The sequence below is a fragment of the Camellia sinensis genome, chromosome 9 (assembly GCF_055761805.1).
Source record: "Camellia sinensis isolate YWXY chromosome 9, ASM5576180v1, whole genome shotgun sequence".
Taxonomy (NCBI): Eukaryota; Viridiplantae; Streptophyta; class Magnoliopsida; order Ericales; family Theaceae; genus Camellia; species Camellia sinensis.
This window is the reverse complement of record NC_138969.1, coordinates 107351016-107365469: the sequence shown is the minus strand read 5'-3', so window position 1 is coordinate 107365469 and position 14454 is coordinate 107351016. Positions and strand designations below refer to the sequence as shown.

The 14454-nt window shown below is 31.2% G+C and overlaps 1 long non-coding RNA gene and 1 pseudogene across 2 annotated transcripts; one reads left to right on the top strand and one right to left on the bottom strand.

Annotated features, from left to right (window-relative positions):
* Positions 1-358: 358 nt before the first annotated feature.
* On the top strand, positions 359-7464 carry LOC114271660 (beta-amyrin 16-alpha-hydroxylase CYP87D16-like; annotated as a pseudogene). Its single transcript, XR_014340164.1, has 9 exons — positions 359-623; positions 1990-2320; positions 3860-4009; positions 4345-4593; positions 4650-4740; positions 5828-5880; positions 6580-6686; positions 6872-6999; positions 7325-7464. The product of XR_014340164.1 is annotated as a beta-amyrin 16-alpha-hydroxylase CYP87D16-like (transcript).
* Positions 7465-8203: 739 nt separating this feature from the next.
* LOC114293037 (uncharacterized) lies at positions 8204-10971 on the bottom strand. The gene is made up of 3 exons (XR_003639930.2): positions 10218-10971; positions 9154-9228; positions 8204-8592 (listed from the first exon to the last, which is right to left on the bottom strand). It is a non-coding gene; the product is annotated as an uncharacterized LOC114293037 (long non-coding RNA).
* Positions 10972-14454: the final 3483 nt, after the last annotated feature.

The window sequence follows — 14454 nt, the reverse complement described above, 5'->3', positions numbered from 1 at the left end:
GTTTGTTAATTAGTTAAAAGTGTTTGTTAGTGAATTAGTTAGTGTTAGTTAGTTATAAATATCATCTCTACTGTAATGTAATCATTGAGTGCAGAAAGTAATGAAATAAATCTTCATCTTCCACAATATGTTATACAATCATTTTTGGGTTAATTTTATAAAACTTTTCATGATATTATTTTCATAACATTACTCTTTTATTTTATTTTATTTTATTGTAGGCTGGTCCACTCACTCATTCAGATATATCGGACCAAGCTTTCCCAGTTAGCAGGCACCGAGAGGCATAATTATTCGAGTTCTTCACACAAAATCACTCACTCTCACTCTCTCTCTCTCTCTCTCTCTCTCTCTCTCTCTCTCTCTCTCACACACACACACACACAAAGCACACACACACAGAGCAAACAGTGAGTGTAAGAAATGTCGCAAGTTGGGTTATGTGTGGTTTCAGTGGTTACCATATTGATAAGTCAGTGGCTTTACAAGTGGAGGAACCCAAAATGCAATGGAGTTCGGCCTCCAGGATCTATGGGGCTCCCATTTATTGGAGAAACGTTTCAACTTCTCATTCCCAACTACTCCTTAGATCTCCATCCCTTCATCAAGAAGATAATTGAAAAGTACAATAATCAACTTTTATGTGCACTTGTTCGTTTTGTTGTTTTATTTCTTTAGTAGTGCTTGGTTTGAATATTCTATTTATGGTAGTGGTTGTTGTCAAGGGCGGTTCTAGGGCTAGGCATAGGTAACTGTAGCTTAGTTCAAAATTTAAAAAATTTGTAAAAATTTTTTTCGTAGCCTAGTCCCGTCCCAAATAAAGGTAAATAGTTTTTTTGTTTGTTTTTTAGATAGGCAACCCAATAGCAGCCCAATACTTACCCAAAAAAATAGATAGGTAACCCAATAGGTTTGTATTTGTTTAAAGAACAAATCTTCTGAAATAATCCTCACATCTTCTAATAAATAGGCAGCGACCCTCTCCATCGTCTCCAACAACCTGTAACAGCTCCACTTTCCTAACATTTTTGGTAAATGTAATTAACCAATTATTTTATTTCGTTGGTTGAAAATGGATTTGATTAACAATGGTTTTGAAATTTTGTCTTTATGCAACAAATATTATATTGCCCTTAGTTTTTTTATGATATTGCCTTGTTCAATATTCTATATTACTCTTAGTTTTTGAACTTTGAGGGAGTTTTTTTTGAACATATATAAAAATAATGAAAGCTTAAATAAAAATTATTGAGGATGTATATAAAAACCCTAATATTTAAAATTATTGCGAATATGCTCTGATTTAATATTAAATAGGGCTAAATTTTAATTTTTTTTTTTAGGTTATAAATAATGGAATCTTCACACTCGAAAACAAAAAATCACTTTTCTCATTATATCAAACAAAACAGAAGTCTAGTAGTACAACATCCAATGTTGTTGAAACCTTATTTTGTGATGTTCAACCGCTTTCCATGCCTCAAGCAAATAAACCAAGCGAATTTGATTCAACTGTTATTGAACGAGATCTTGGTTTACGCTTGCAAATTTGTATATATTCTGTTAATCAACAGGATGAGGTTAGACAAGCTTATGTGAACTTGGGGCTTTATTAACCTAAACTTGAGTATCCTAGGTCCTCATTTGGAAAGCAGAATTGCTGATTTTAACATATTTGGTTTAAACAATTTTCTTAGCTGGAGTATTCTCCTTCAAAGGATAAAGTATATTGTTTTTCATGCTTTTTGAAAATTGATTTATATTATACAATCGATGAATTCGAATCTTTAAAGACTTGTCGAGCACAACTTAGTTAGATTGTTTCTAATCAATAAATTTAGATATTAATCTAGATTATATTATTATTATTATTTTTTTGTTATGTGGTTGTACTTAAAATATTGTATAATTTTATCTTAATATTAATCCATCCCATTGACCAATCTGGATCCGCCCTTGGTTGTTGTTGTACACAAACAAACAAAACAGGTATGGAAAAGTGTTTTCAACAAATTTGGTGGGAAGGCCAATGGTGATAACAGCAGATCCAAAGCTGAACAATTACTTGATTCAACAAGAAGGGAGGGAAGTAGAGCTGTGGTATTTGGACACATTCCAGAAGGTATTCGGTCTAGAAGGTGAAGCCAGACCAAATGCTGTTGGTCAGATTCACAAGTACGTCAGAGGCTCCTACTTGAATTTCTTTGGTGTCGACAGGCTCCAGACTAAGTTGCTTCCTGAAATTGAAACCACCGTTCGCATTAACATGCACCGCCGGTCTACCCAAGGAACCATTGATGCCATAAAAGAAACTGCTAATGTATGTATATATATATACTACTGTATACTACCCACTGCAGCAAACTAAACTATAAACAACTCTCTCTTTCCATAGGGTTTTAATCGGTAGAGAGAAGTAGGAATTCACGATTTATGTTGGGGATGGAAAACAACATGAAGACTAAATAATGGCGATTACCTTAAAGTATGGTCACATAATGTTCCGAAATTATTAAATAATTTCCCCTCTCTTCATACTTTCTCCTCCGTTTCTTTTTATTACTCCTCCCTCCCTATATCTCATCATATTTCACAAATCATCCATGCTATTATTATATATATACACAAATAAGTTTAATGTTCGGATTAGTGCAATGTTATATGGTTACCTAAATGCAATTACTAGGTTTTCATTTTTGAAAAAGACTCCCAAACTTTTCGATCATAAATTCATAATTAAAAAGAGTAACGGTATATATAATCTTATTTTTATTCTTAGACATAAAAAATTTATTATTTTATCTTTTCTTAATTATATAGAATAAAATAATAAATAATGCAAATTTTCGGGAAAAAATAAATCAATTTGTTTCATCTTTAAAAAAAAATTCAAATAATAAATGCATTATTTAAAATGAAAAATTTTACGTTGTTTATGTAGTGTGGAACAAGTCTTATATTAAATTATTAGGAAGTTATCTAATATTAATTTTAGAGAGATTATTTATCTTTAAGTATTTTATCAATGAAAATAAAGTTTTTTTTTTCATTAAATGATTTAATAGTATCTTAACAATTTAAGGAATTTATTTAATATTGCATGAAATTTAAGAATTTTATTAAATAATGTTAAAATATGTATGAGTCTTTAATAATATATATGCAAAACCTAAGGGGAGGTAAGTGAAATTTCTCATTTGATTATATAAGGTAGCTAATAGACAATTTCGTCATTTTTGATACTATAACCTATGACATCAGCATGGCATCAACAATTTCTGTTAAATAGCCTAACAATAGGAGAATCTTGATAATAGTTTCAAAAGTTAAGAAAGTTAATGTAATTATTAAAATTACAAGAGAAGTTTCTATAATTATCAAAAACTTCAGGGAGATAAGTGTAATTTATCCTTATTATTATTATTCTTACATCAAGATCATTCACACACAAATTCTGAGGCTAAGTTAATTAATAGGGAGATGCTATGATGTACACCTTTAAAAGGTGTATACGTATGCCTTGTATAATTTTTTTTTTATTATAAAATTTCACACAATTTCAAAACATAAATAGAAAATGTCATAATTTTTGTAGTACGAAAGTCATAACTTTTTTTTTTTTTAATCATAAAATGTTATAACAAAAATCATAAAATGTCATAACATTATCATTTCTAATTTTAAGATACACATTATAAATTTAAAATTTATAATTTTATCACAAAATGACATAACATACATCACAAATAATCATAACTTTTATTATAAAAAATCATAATTCATTTTATGATATGCATTTTTTTAGGACTTCTTGTCGTAGATTTCCCCTAATCAATATTTGTTGTCTTGGGTTTTGTAGATGGTGGCAATTTTTGCTGCAAAAACTCTGTTTGGTCATGATTTTGAAAAATCATCTGATGATATAGGAATCACCATTGCTGGATTCGTGGAAGGTCTTTTGTCCTTTCCATTGAACATCCCTGGTACTAAATTCTACAAATGTATGAAGGTAATAACACTACAAAACATAAATGTACAGTGCTTCCTTTCTTTTCCTTTTTCATGTTTTCAGAAAGAAAAAAAATAAATAAATAAAAAACATCCACTACTTAATTAATTTTCTGTTTCTAATGTTTGTTTACGAAAATCGTTTTAAAAAAATTTAAAACTGATTTTCTGTTATTCACTAAAAAAAAAAGGATTTTTTTTTTTTGGGGGGGGTCTTTTAATGTATTTTTTGAAAACAGAAAACAAAAAACAAAAATTTAATAAATCATTTCGTTGAAAGTAGAGTATGATGAATAATTATAGAGGTGGATTTATGGATTATGATTTTGCTTGTAGGATAAGGACAAGTTAGAAAAGGTAATAAGGGCAAAGTTAAAGGAGAGAATAGCTTGTCCAGAGGAAAAGAAAGGGGACTTCCTTGATCAAGCAGTGAAAGACTTGAACACTGACTTCTTCTTGACAGAGAATTTCATCGTATCAGTCATTGTTGGAGCTTTGTTTGCAACTGTTGAGACAATATCCACCTCCATAACACTATCTTTTAAGTTATTTGAAGATCACCCTTGGGTGGTGGAGGATCTAGTGGTATAAATGAAATCAACAACCCAATTACTACTAATTAATGTTGATTATTGTTTTAGGCTGAGCATGACATTATTCTAAAAAAATAGAGAGGACAAGAAATCTCCGCGGACTTGGGACGAATATAAATCCATGACTGTTACCATGCATGTGAGTTTCACACTCTAAACTCTCTCTCTCTGTATATATATATATATCTCTTTTGGAAATTAATTTTACTGGATTAATTTTATTAGATCTTTCCATTTTTTACTTCAATCTATACAATAAATTATAGGACTGGGCTCCCTCTAGTCATACAACCGGATTGAAGGGTGTTGTTTAGGCTTTTGGAGGTCATCACCGGTTTGGTTTTAATGATTCGAATCGTTCAATTGATAAGGTTCTTCGTGTATATCATCAAAAACAAAAAAAATAATTAATAAATAAAAAGGTAGATCTAATAATTGTAACTTATTCAATTTATTACATTTGTTACCAAAAAATATATAGTCTATTTTTAAAAACACAATTATCGTCTTTTTTTTTTTTTTTGTGTGCGACAAACACGATAAATTTAACAAGTTACGATTATTAGATCCATCTAATTTTTTTGTGTGAATCATATATACGAAATATTTAACAAAATAAATAGTTCATATCATTTAAATGAAACTTGCGATGAATCCCATGAACCTGAACAACGCTCTTCAGACCCTATGCTTAACTAGAGGGGAGCCACTCCAAAATTATATTATTTGCAAAAAATGTTAATGCACCCAAAAAGTATTTTAAAAAATATCTATAAATAAAATGTATGATATATATTTAAACTATATATCAATCCATACATTATTTTTATATCTTGGAAATTGTCGAATACCATTTTTTTAATTATGGTTGTTCGGTCTTACACACAAACAATCAAATTTAATATGTAGTTCGGTGTATGAGAATAAAATAAGTAAATAAATAATTTCAATGAAAGCCATCCACTCATGCATAGCATCCCTTACAAAGTAAAATATCAACACATAGTATCCATGAATGAATAATATTCTACAAAATTTATTAGTAAGATCACTCCTAATTTTTTATTATCTATGTATGTGTATTATCTGTTGAGTACTGTGATTGAACTAATTTATTTGTTCCTAAAACTTATTCATATATATATATATATATATATATTTTCATCATGCAAAAAAGAAATTGGCACATTGCGTCGTTAACTTGTGTTGGTATGCCAAAAATGCAGGTTATCAATGAAGTGCTGAGGTTGGGAAACACTGAAAGATATCAATTTTAATGGTAATATATATATATATATATATATTTTACCAGTAAACTAAAAATTTCATAAAAAACATGTAATCAAAAGTATAAGAAGATAAGAGAGATTCATAAAGTACAATCTATCCCTATTGCTGCTACTTGTATCCACACAACTAACTTCTCAACCTCACAATTTTTAAAATAGAAATAAACAAAAATAGAAAAAACAAAACAAAAAATAGTCTACACCCAATGCTATTGAACTCCAAAGTAAACAATTCCCCCAATTTAGTCCATTAACTAGACCTTCAAAATGGGCTTGATCCAGCACAACTTCTAAATTTATACTGGGCCTTGGCTCCCCCATTACCACTTAAACTTTTCATAAGCCCAACATGGTCCACACATCCTCACCTTTATGGCTTTCTTCATCTGACCACTTGTTTGAATTATAATGGTATATATATATGCGTCTAGTTAATTAATGGTCAATGTGTTGTTGTGCATCTTATAATGGTTATATATATATATATATATATGCATCTAGTTAATTAATCATCACCATAAATTATGCATCTAACAAAATGGTCATGTATTCCTTCCTCTCTTATTAGGATGGGAGACCACATGTTATATAATTATGACCTATTAATTTGTGAAGCTATGATTAGGGTTTTACATCTCAAACTTAATTATCTTAGAGTTCAATACCAATTGACTAATTTCAATCTCCAGGTTATACAATTCCAGCAGGTTAGGCCATTATGATTGTTAATTCTACCCTTCAACTAAATCCCGATGTATTTAAAGATTCATTGAAATTCAATCCAAAGCGTTGGGAGGTTGATTTTATTCTCTCTCTCAAAATAAAGAAATTAATGATACAATATTGTTAGTCAAAGATCATTTGTCTCAATATAAATTTTCAATGTGTTGAATTCTAAATCTCAAAATTCTCACACAATCTAATATTATTGATAGTGGTTCGAGATATATGACCAAATCTTTGATTCATTAATGAAAGCAGGACATTGATCCACAAATTGCATCAAAGAATTTTATGCCTTTTGGTGGCGGGACAAGACAATGTGCTGGTGCAGAGTTGGCCAAGTCATTTTTTGCCATCTTTCTCCATGTTTTAGTCAGTGAATACAGGTGTGTTTCCCATTTGTTTCATATTTCATGATTGTTCATGTTGCTTCGATTATAGTGACAAATATGATTTAACAAAAAAAATGGAAGTCATAAACAACTAAATTGGAACAAAAGAAAATAATAAAATTCATTTCTTGGTATGCATTTAGTTAAGATAATATATCTTTGTGATGAATTTATAACAGTGGACTACTTTCACAAGAGAAAAAAGAGAGGATGAAATTGGAAATTAAGTTAACATGTTAATCAGATTTGTAAAAAAAAAATTTCTCATTTAAAAAAAGTTTTAATGTAATTTTTTCATTTTTGTTTTTTATTCTGATAGGTGGACCAAAATTAAGGGAGGGGACATAGCTCGAACGCCTTTGTTACGATTTGAAGATGGCATGCATATTAAGGTTTCTAAGAAACATGCATAATTATGAAACACCACCAGTGTTCAAATGTCATATTTATTTTTCTTATTTGGGTTTGGATCTATGTTTGTGTTTGTGTCAGTGTTGGGGCTTGTAAAAACTATGATGGGCAGCATTGAGCTGGTTATAATTTATGTTTGTTTACGAACTATGTAAATTACGGCTTGCAACACATGTCGTAAAAACTCTTTCACGACATACATACAAATGTTGTTATATGACATGCCGTGAAAAGTTGAGCGTCATTTACGGCATGCAGGTAAAGTTATAAAAAGTAATAAATTAAACATTAATGACATACTTTGTATGTTGTATATAATTTTACGACATTTTTGTCATGCTATAAATCGTCACACTTTTCATGACATAATTTTGCATGCTGTAGAAGGTTATTTTTATATATTTATGGCATACCTTGTATGTCGTATATAATATTTTACGACATTTTCTTTCATGTCAGAAATCATTACACTTTTCACGTCATAATTTTGTATGCCGTAGAAGGTCGTTTTTAATATATTTATGACAAACTTTGTATGTCGTATATAATCTTTTGCAGCATTTTCTTGCATGTCATAAATCAGTACACATTTCACGACATAATTTTATATGCCGTAGAAGGTTAGTTCTAATATATAATATATATACATGAATATAACATTGCTTAACAGTATGGAGACAATAACTTATAAAATGCAACCTGTGAATAAACCAAGCAGAAGCAGCAACTATGAAGTAAGCAAAAAAATAATAATAATCTACTATTCATACACCAAACAACCCGCAAATTAACTTCCATCATCAACTTCTATCATATCAAGCTGATAACAACTTCAGACATATAAACCAAGAAAAGCATCCAAATTATAAGATTCACTAATCTCTAAAATACGACTTTAAACATCCAAAAAACATAACTACAAATCATAAATCAATTAGTCTAATATTTAGTCCGAAAGAATGAATTGACTAAGCCATGCAACTATACTTCCTATTGCATCTTGAAGATTATACATTTCATGAGTAGAATGAAACAACGACACATTGACTATTACGTGGCTTACCCATACTTTCCAACGCATAAGTCCAAGGGTCACATGATGCACCTTTGACTTAGGACCCCTTGATGCAATTTGGCCTTCTGCAACCACCAGGTTGTCCCCTCCCAATGCAATTACTTTGATCCGACCAAAATTAGGAGTATATAAGCATATTACATAGCATTCATCCCATTTACCGAGTATTAGTTCAACAAATGAAATGAAAGTGTCAAAAAGTTTCAATCAGATTAAAAAAAAATATTTATGTTGACAGAGTTAGAGTTGGTTGCAGCACATGGGGGGCTTGAAATGTCTATTTCGCTATTACTTTCAAAGGATGTATTCTCTCTACTAAGGTTTTAATGTGGTTTCCTCCTTTCATTAATTGTGAGGTCTTAGTTTTGAGGACTAGAAAAATGACTTTTTCCTCCTAATTGGAAATGATCCTTGTTATAGTATCTGAGAATTGTTATACTGAAAGAAATAAACTATATTACTATCGTCTTATAATGCCCTCTGTTGCCTGGCAACACAATTCCTGATGTCTCGTGATATGTTTATAGGATATCAAAGATTTTGTCAATTTTCATTTCGATTCACTAAGACCTTTTGGATCTCAAGTCAGAAGCGTCAATTTTCATTTCAAAATGAAATGTAATAACAACACCATTACTAAACGCAATCAATAGAGAACATACCTATCATATCTAGAAAGATTTGCATCCATAAAACTTGCATCAACTCCAACATTATGCTTGTTCAATTAATTGCCCCTATCCAAAAAAAAAAATAAAAAAATGAAGAAGAAGAAGAAAAGTCTCAATGCTCATCAAGATGGAGGCTAAGAAAGAACAAACAAATTAAATGAGAAGGAGGTCGAATGATAATGCTGATTACGAGAGTGGTGAAAGACATAATTTCTTCCATTGCTCATCCTACTCAAAGCCACTTTTGGAATCTAGTCCAAATTCATAGACTACTAGATGATGAGGACCATAACACCGTAGGAAGGCAAACAAATATTGAATAAATTGGCCCAAGTCAAAGTCATATTTTAAGATACATCACCAGCATTACATATATACATATATACATCACCACCATTACATACATATACATATATAAAGGAGTTGAAGGAATAAAAAAGTAGTTCCTTTGCTTACATTAGAAAAGTAGAATTAATACAATCATATCATATTCCTCCATATCATAGTGATGCAAAGTCTCGAGATATGAGACCAAATCAGTAGTAGCATCATTGACAAAAACCAACTGGAAAGATGGCTGGCTACATGTAAATGTAATCTATAGGCAAACACTAGTCTCTTCATTGAGGTAGCCGGCCTAGAGCAAACACATTTTACGGGCACCATCACTACCAGTATTATCATCTCACCAAAATCGATGAGAAAGCTCTGGAAATTAAGTTCATGCTGGCAATGACCGTCTGTCTGCCCAAAACTTAAATTTTCTCAACAAAGAAGGGTAACCAAACCACCAGGATAGGATTTGACATTGACTTGGGAGAACTATTTTCTCAGCTGTTGTTTTTACCTTAAAAAGTAAGGAAATTTTTCTAGCCAATTAATATTTGATTAAGTTTGAATATTTACAAGGAGAGTGAATTAGATCCCTAAAATTAGAACTAACTTTTTTCAAACCCTACCAATAGTAAAACAATCAAAACTCGAATTAATCAAACAAATAACATACAGATCGAATAAAAAAGGTTGACTGAGAGAGAGAGAAACTGAATTGAGACCTTTTCCAGAGATCGCGGTGGGATTTGGTGGAGACAAAGGCTAGAGAGGTGTATGAGCTTCAAACAAAATGAGCAATCATAGAAGTGGAAACCCTAGAAATGAAAATCAAAATCAAAATCAAATGAGAGAGGAGAAACTGAATTAATCGAATAAATTCAATAAAGTGCTGCTCTGTTTTTTCATGTATATCTGAATAAGTTAATTGAACAAGGGATGTAATTCAAGGCTCTCATATTCCCAAACTAAGTAGATATGCAAACACTGAATTAATCGAATAGAAACTGAAAAAATAGATATGCAACCAACAATATATACCAAATTAATCAAATGGAGAAACTGATTCAAAATCAAATCAAAATCAAAGAGAGATGAGAGATGAGAACCCAAGAAATCAAAATCAAAACTCTAGAAATTAAAATCAAAATCAAAGAGAGATGAGAGAGGAGAAACTGAATTAATCGAATAATGGATGTAATTCAAGGCTCTCATTGAATTTATCAAATAAAAACTGAAAAAAAAAAATAGATATGCAAGCTACAATATATACCAAATTATTTTTGTATTAAAAAAATCAAGATTATAACTAAAAAATCTAGTTTATTGGAAAAGAAAAAAAAATTTCTCATATCCACTAGAAATTTATAAATATTTAAGAACATCTAGAATTTTATTTTTATTATATATAATTAAAATATAATTTCTCTAGAGAATAATTAAAATATAATTTTTTTTTTTTTACAACATGAAATGTATTTTGTCTTTAAGTGAAAATATTTTATAACATATTTTTGTATGTAATGAAAATATACATTTTTTATGGCATACTTTTGCATATCATAACAAAATCGGATTGAATTTTTTTTTTATTTTTTTTAAATTTTTTGTAGAAGTTTTCACAACATGCATTAGCCTATAAAATTATAACATTTTACAACATGAAATGTATGTTGTCTTAAGTGCAAATATTTTATGAAATATTTTTGTAAGTCATAAAAACATACATTTTTTATGGCTTACTTTTGCATGTCATAAATATATAAATTTACGACTTACATGATATGTATGCTATTATTGAAAAAACATTAATGGCTTGCCAAAAAAAAAAAAAAATTGTCGTAAAATGCATGCGGTAAATATGATGCCGTAAATAGTTAGTTTTGTTGTAGTGAGTTGAATTTACCTTTTATCCTTTAAATAAAGAAAGAAGATCTAGCTCTTCGCCTTTTTGTATTAAATTTTAATTTATTTAATAAATTTTAGTTGGATAGAATATGATGATAATTGGTTGGTTTATAGGTGCAACTGAATTCACGAGGGTGTTGGAGTGGTTGAGTGGGTCTCGGGTCTCATCTTGTCAGACATACAGACAAACCCTTAAGAATTCACCAGTGGGTGTTTGTCGCAAGGGCCCTCCAATAACAAAGTTAGTTCTTTGGAAGTAGTATCCAAATGGAGGAATGTAGAGATATGCGAATAAGATACCTGGAGTGCATATATTCATGGATATATGCATAAAGAAATCTAAGGGTAAAGTAACAGCGTGTATCTGATGTATTTTGCCCATTTCGTGGATCGCCACGTGGTATACTTCCCTTGGGGCATTTACAACCGTACTTGCTAGGGGAGAGCAACGGATATTTCGATTCGTTCAAACTGACTAAACCGAACCGATCCGTTGCATTTTGGACGGATGCATGATAACGAATGAACGGTTGGGGATTGATTTTTTTTGATCCACCTAATTAAACGAATGGCGAATTTGGGGTTCTTTTGGCTGTAACTGAACCGTCAAACCATGAGCACCTCTAGTAATTTTTAAGACTTTGTGTTTTCAATTCGTTTAGATATTCTATTTGTGTTTTCAATTGAAAAATAGTTTAGATATTCTGTTGTATTTTGAATTTATTTTCAATTTGGAAATCCTTTTAACAAATGGAAATGGTTGATATTTGGTATTTTTGTGTGGAAAATATAGGGCTTAATTTTGTCATATTTTTTTTGGAAATCAAATTAAATAGTTTTTGAATTAAAAAAAAGCAATGACATAGTTTTGATAATGCATGGTTTTCTTATATGTATTTATTATTGGTAATTGACAATTTACTTGATAATTTTTTGGTTATGTTAGTTGGATTGTTATCCAAAAAAAAAATGTTGACAAGTTGTTGTATTATGCTCAAAATTTGTAAAAGTTTAAACTGTCAAACCGATTCGCATCTATCCGTTAATCCACCAATCCGCTCAATCCACATCCGTCAATTCGGCAGACGGATGCGGATTGATTTTTTTGAATTCGCCCATCCGGCGAGCAGATAACGAATTGGAGGTTTCCCAGTCACAATCAAAACGCGAACACCCCTAGTACTTGCTAATGCAAAATAATTGAAAACCAAAGTGCAAGCTATCACAAATAAAAATGCTAGAGATTCCAAAAATTTTACTAACATTTCTACCAAATGTCTCACATATTCTAATAAAAATGCTAGGCTTCACCTCTAACCTTACTAGAAAATTAGAAACTCATGGCTCTGAAATAAAATCCCATAAATGAAGTGCTAATCATACTTAAATAAAAAAGAAACAAAGTAAGAAAAAATTCATTTTTGTTTTCATCATCAGGATACTTGGGAGGGTGCACAAGTCAATGGTATTAAAATTAGTCTACCCATGTGATAAATATAGGTTCCATACAATTATTAGATTGGTTTATACATGTATTTGGATTACGATAGTAGAATTCGGAATCTATTAGGGATCTTAATATGTGTAGGATTACCTAATTGTATGAAATTAGGATTCTCAATGATAGACTATTATAAATAGTCATTTGGACTATAGGGTTTTCCTGAGAGAGATTGAGAGATTGTGAGGGAGAAAAATAGAGATGTAAGGTGTGAGAGAAAAGAATACCGCGTGGGCAACAAGGTGAGCAAGGGCTCAACTACCCTTGAGCATGGGGTTCAGGTAGCGGTGTGGGCACATGTATTCTCTGATAGTGGAAGTTCTCTCTCCGTCAATGTAGGCAATTTGGGCCAAACTACATAATCTACGTTTGATTATTTTTCTCTATTGTATGTGCGTGGGTATGCTTCTATTTGCATTGGTAGGATATGGTATAAATCTCAACAAGTGGTATCAGAGCTTATAATTATCAATCCTAGGTGCGGTTACTGCACACGGAGGACTTACACAACAGACAAAAAGGAATCCTGGTCGTACAAAAAAAAAAAAAAAATCCAAAATCCGATGAAGGCAATGCAATGGAAACATCGATTAATTGGAACACAATGCACAATTGAGGGTTTGGGTTTGTGTCTTTGTCTTGTTAATGGATTATAATCTTGTGTGACAAAAATCATAAAATAAAAAGTTTAGAATATTTTTGTTATATCAGTGTGTATATATTATAGAAAAATTCAAGGTGAAGGTGGTTTCCAAGGTTTTCAATCCTTGCGGATTCATTGGTACAGTCAAATTTTTCAAATTCTGAATAGGTTTAAAGGGATTGGACAGATTTCGCGGTGATCTAGGTGATCAAGTTTGGTTGCGGGTTGATCAATGGTGATCTAAGAGTAATCTAATTCAATCAACAAGGAAGTCTAGTCTTTGTAGGGTCAGTCAAAGTGTTTTTTTTTTCCTGATTGGACATCATGATTGGCAACTTTTATAGGCTTGTGGGGTATGTTGTGACAAGAGAGAAGTTGTTGTCAAACATCAAACGAACAATATGAGTTATGGGTGAATAGTGGTGAGCACCAGTTGCTAGGATATTTAGTGGCCAATAAGAGGAAGTCAATGGGTTGCTGGGTGTTCACAAAAGGAAGCTTCAGGCATAGAATCTGAGACGGTTTCGCTACAAGATGGTGTACACCAAAGAAGGAAGTTGGGTCTCTTTTCAATTGAGGTTTAATTCGTGATAGTGGAGACACATTAGGGAGGTACGACAGTTCTCATGGGCTTGAGTATGAGGATAGAGGAAGCTATGAAGCACATGTTTGAGCATTATTGTGTGAGTTGCAAATAGCATGGGCACCCGGTTCAAGGGGGTGCAACATCTTCTAAGTGAAGATGAAGTGTATCACGCAAACCAGGACATCTAGGTTGGAGGATGCATATAAAATTCACCCCACATGGGTGGCGAGGGTGATTGGGTCAGTCAAAATTAGGTGTCTACAAGTTGGTGGACCAAAAACCCTGTTGCTGGTGTTTTCTTGAGTGTTTTCCCTCTTTTTGTAC